The 5,501-nt window shown below is 46.3% G+C and overlaps 1 pseudogene; it reads left to right on the plus strand.

The window, feature by feature from the left end:
- The first annotated feature begins 2,273 nt into the window (after window positions 1-2,273).
- Window positions 2,274-5,283, plus strand: LOC134745679 (uncharacterized; annotated as a pseudogene).
- Window positions 5,284-5,501: the final 218 nt, after the last annotated feature.

Consider the following 5,501-nt stretch of genomic DNA (forward strand, 5'->3'; position numbering starts at 1 on the left):
TGGAGAATAAATACCTAGTCAGTTTTAATCGGCATATCGGATATAGTTTTAATAAACAAATATAGTAAATTGATATGAATTTGGTATAAATTGCATCCATTTGTATTAAATAAATTTAATTTGAATATCAATGGTTTGAAATGTCTAGAAGCGCTGGTGGCCTAGCGGGAAGAGCGTGCGACTTGCAATCCAGGTCGCGGGTTCAAACCCCGGCTTGTACAGTCAGCTGCAGAGAAAAGGCACCCTACCTGCATACAAATTTCTGTAAATTTATATGGACGTGGGGTACCTTTTCTTGTACCAATGAGTTTTTCGGAACTTATGTACGAAATATCATTTGATATTTACCAGTCGCTTTTCGGTGGAGGAAAACATCGTAAGGAAATCGGACTAATCCCCATAAGGCCTAGTTTACTCTCCGGGTTGAAAGGTCAGATGGCAGTGGCTTTCGTAAAAACTAATGCCCATGCCAATTCTTGGGATTAGTTGCCAAGCGGACCCCAGGCTCCCATGAGCCATGGCAAAATGCCGGGACAAAGCGAGGAAGATGATGATGATGGTTTGAAATATCAATCCAAAATTAGGTTTATCAAAGAAATAATCTTAAAATATCGTTAGAAAATATTTCTAGTTTACAAGCCAAACGACCTAACTGTTTTGCAGTAATATTTGATATATAAATTATTGATAGATAATATTATATTATCGGCTTTTAACTACTTACTCTCTATCTTGAAAACGTACCTAACAGTAAATCGTGGACATAACTGCGGAGCATAGAGATCATTCCACATTTTCTACGATTTAAGACATATCAAAGTGAAGAGCGCTGACAAAGAAAATAAAAACTGTCGTCGCGCCAAGGCCGCACTCTTTATGCAAAGGAGGAGAAGCGTAATCTGCGGTAAGTGCGCCCAGGTGCTACGCAAGCACTACGAGTGCTACGAGCGCTACGAGCCGCGCCTCTACGATACAATACGCCATTTATAGCCCACGAGTACCGCGCCAATGGGATTTATTTCATATTCAAACTTGAATATGAAACAAATCCCTTGAGGGGAAAGGTGTTGGACTTTACATATTATAACCGAAGTATAAAGTAAGTAAATGTGTCTTTAATATAACTTTCAGCTTCACAAATATGAGCTAATTTTTGTCGCCATTTTTTTAAATTAATTTTAAACTAAAAGTTGTTCAGTATCAATTGTTCACCTCGCATTTCACTTCGCAAGTCTGTATGAGCCCTGTCAAGGTTTCCTTAAAGGTCTACAGTACGTTATTTGGCAATGCTTATGTTATACCCTGGATTTGAAAGCAATAAGCGACGCCAGAAAAAAAGATTTTTACAACAGAAAATGTAAATATGGTGTCAAATTTCCTAGGTTTATTTACCTAACAGATATTTACCGCGAACCTAGCTGCTAATATCATTAATGAAATAATTTACATTAGCTCTAAGTGTAAGGTACCTAATTGGCGAATAAATAACGATCTTCCATATTATGCATAACCCTTTTTTTTATTGAGCATAGTAGTTAACCTGAAATTGATAATTTCGCGTACTTAAAATATTTTTCATTGTAAAAGTAAAGGGTGCTCCTGCTCCGGGAAGTCCATTAACTGTCCGAGAGTCCTACACGTCAACGAGCTGGATGCGCCATTATTGCCCGCCGGGCGCGCCAGGCCCGGCGCCCGCCGAACCGCGCTCGCGGCTCGATTGCAACCAGTTCAATATCGATGATTAGAAATGTTACATTCGACGTAATATCAATCAAATATCTATCTGTTTGCCTTTCTTTTTTAGGGTTCCGTTGTAACTACTAAAAACACGATGGAATAAAATCACGAATGTGCTATTTCCGAAAACTTAAAATCTGATTGTCATTTGACCGAAAGCTTAAAGTTCCGATTTTACACTTTTCCGAAAATATTTCTTTCCCAATTCCTAAATTCCGAAAAATCATTGTTCGATCGGAAATTAAATAATTCGGTATTCAGAAATTCGGTCTTTTGTAAAGTCGGAAAAATGAAATCCGTGATATTCAAATGAAGAGACACGTTTTAGTAATTATTACGGGTGCCTGTCGTGCCACATCATGTTAAATTCGGCATAAATAAATTAGGCAGAACTGCGAACCTGCGAACCCGAACTGTTGCCAGAAGTGGGTTAGGATAGGTTAGAACTGCGAGTGTGCCCAGCATGGGGCTCGCAGCGACTAGTACTCGTTTCTGTGGTAAGGTCGGACTTGTCCTTGCCGGCAGTGGTTGCTGCCATGGTGAGGCAAGACATGGCGTGGCAGGCGATGCTCTCCTTCTGCGAGGAAGTGGTGGCGCAGAAAGAGAGAAATGAGCGCGAAAGGGAGATTGCGGTGGAAGCAGACTCCACTCGCCGTCGAAGAGTAGGGAGGAGGCGCGCTGCGCACGTCAGAAATCTCCCACCCTAAACAAGGGTAGCGGGCGGCGGAGATGGAGGGTTTCCGTCGCTCCAAGCTTATCCCCTCGAGCGGGAAGCGCGTGGAAGCTCGGCAAAGCGCGTTTCTGCTAGGTCAGCCCGGGGGGGGGGGGGGGAAGTGTGATTTCTCCCCCTTTTATTGTACTAGTAATTACTAGTCAGCTGCTGGTGGGTCCACGGAGAATACGCGGACTCGTGTGCGAGCGAAGCGGCCAACGTCAGTTTTTAGCAGGTATTACGGGCAACATACACCCGTCGAGTCCTGCATAACCCGGGCTCCCTCTGCAAGCCCGGGTATGCGTAAAAGCATTTTCTGACGATAAAAAAAAAGGTTAGAACTGCGACCCCCAAGAAAACTAACAGTTGCCAGAATTGGGTTAGGTTAGGTTAGAACTGCGACCCCCAAGAAAACGAACTGTTGCCAGAAAAGTGGATAAGGTTAGGTTAGAACTGCGACCCTCAAGAAAACGAACTTTAACAATATATTCGGAATATCGTTATTCGGAAACATAAAAATTGGGATATTGAAAATAGGAATCACGTCAATTCGGAATAAGGGCAATTCAGAATTCGTGATTTTGAAAATCTTAAATGTTAAATTCGACGTTTGTCACTGTCGGAATTGTTATAATCGGAATTATATGGTTCGGAATTTAAAATTTCGAAATATTCAATTCAATTCAATTATTTATTTCGAATCATTTTGATCCATATAGTGTAGTTAGTACAACAAACGACGTGATAATAATGGTGTCATATATATGTAAAGATGTGGGTAGACTCTTTTACTTTCTATGATAAAAAGTAACTGAAGGTACTTCACTTATATTCCTATGTAAGTCGTGTCAATATGTGCTCCCTAGCATATTAAAGGTTATTTCCATTTAAATAGTGTTTTATTGGACATAATAGTGGCGACGTACGTAAAGTGGATATATTGTTATCAAGATGTACAAACAAGCAATAAATTTCACGAGTTTAACCCTAAAACAGACTGTTGGGAGAATTACCTGGATAGGTTAAACTATTGTTTTGTAGCCAATGGTGTTACTACGGAAGATGCAAAAAAGGCCAATTTCTTTACAGTGTGTGGTTCACAAGTGTTTGAGACATGTTTAGCATTAATTACTCCAAAAAAATCAAGTGAAGTGACATTCAGTGAAATTGTAGCTATTCTAACTGAACATTACAGCCCGAAGCCCAATGAAATATCAATGTCATATAAGTTTTATAAACGAGACCAAAAACAAGGCGAAAAAGCGTCTGAATATATTACGGCTTTGAGGAAAATTGGTTCGTTTTGTAATTTCAATGACTTGGAACGGATGCTACGCGACCGTCTGGTGTGCGGTATGAACGATCATAAATTGCAATATGAACTGTTAAAAAAGAATACACTCAGTTACAAAGACGTGGTTGATGCGATACTTTCGTCCGAGAGTGCGGAGAAAGACGTTCGTATGATCGTGACAGGTAGTTGCGTTTCTGACGGATCCACATCGAGCGCGACGCCCGGCGCCACCGAGTCGGCGACGGCGTCCACTGCGCCGGAGCCCATGGATGTCAACGCAGTACATTCCAAGCGCCCTTTCGGCGGTACAAGCACCAGGTTGTGCTACAGATGTGGAGATCACCACGGAGGAGAATGTCGTTTTGCTACTGCCGTTATTGTAAGAAGAAGGGACATCTGGAAAAGATATGCCTCGCTAAGAAAAAAGGTGGCAACAGAACCGTTAACTACACACACACCGAAGAAGAGCAAGAGGAGTACATCGGCGGTATCTACAACATGGGCGCGGACAGCCGCGTACCGCCGTTTGACGTGCAGGTAGCGCTGAACGGCGCGCCGCAGCGCATGCAAGTCGACTCGGGCGCAGCCTACTCGCTCGTGAACGAGCGCACGTGGCGCGCGCTGGCGCGGCCGCAGCTAAGACAGCAGCCGATCGCGCTGCGCACCTGGACGAGCGCGCCCCTCGAGTTGCTCGGGCAGACAACTGTTCACGTGCAGTATAAGGACATAACTTGTGATTTAAGTGTTTTTTGTCGCTAAGGGTAAAGGTCCTAACCTTATAGGACGCGATTGGTTTGCGCCACTTCACTTCTCACTGAACGTTGACAGGGTATTGAGCTTAAGGGCATGGGGGCAGCTGCCGGTAGGCACTGCAGTGAGGGTGGGGGGCGAAGATGTCCAGGTCATGCCCCACATCAAGTACTTGGGACTTGTCCTGGACAGAAGATGGTCCTTTAAGGAGCACTTCACGAGAATGGCTCCTCGTCTCGTGGGTGCTGCCTCGGCTCTGGGCCGCCTACTACCCAACCTAGGGGGGCCGAATGCCCCATGCAGACGGCTGTATGCGGGGGTCGTCCGGAGTATGGCGCTCTACGGAGCCCCAATCTGGGCCGGACGACTCACGGAGGCCACGAAGGCGCTGCTCCGCCGGCCGCAGAGGGTGGTGGCCCAGAGGATGGTGAGGGCCTACCGCACCACCTCTCACGCAGCGACATGCCTCCTTGCCGGCACCCCGCCTTGGGAGCTGGACGCGGGGGTGCTGGCCGAAAGATACTGGCAGAGGGCTGAGGCCAGGAGGCGCGTGGCGCCCATGGATGCGGAGGAGGAGGAGAGGTTGGCCCGAGCAGCCGCAGAGCGCCTGAAAGAAAGGTGGAGGGATGCCTTGGAGGACGGCCGTTATGGAACCCGAACCATAGAGGCTATCCTCCCAGTAATGGATGAGTGGGTAGGGAGAAGGAAGGGGGCCCTGACATTTAGGGTGACGCAGGTGGTGTCCGGACACGGCTGTTTCGGACACTACCTGCACAAGATACAGAGATAGCCGGGGCCTCAGTGCCATGAATGTGGCGCGGTGGACGACACGGCCCAGCACACTCTGGAGGTGTGCAGTCGCTGGGCCGTGGAAAGAGCTGCCCTCAGGGCAGCGACGGGGGTGGCGGACCTCTCGCTACACATCATAATAGCGGCGATGCTGTGTAGCGAGAGGAAATGGGAAGCGGTGGCCTCCTTCTGCGAGGAGGTCATGTCACAGAAGGAGGA

The sequence above is a fragment of the Cydia strobilella genome, chromosome 11 (assembly GCF_947568885.1).
Source record: "Cydia strobilella chromosome 11, ilCydStro3.1, whole genome shotgun sequence".
NCBI lineage: Eukaryota > Metazoa > Arthropoda > Insecta > Lepidoptera > Tortricidae > Cydia > Cydia strobilella.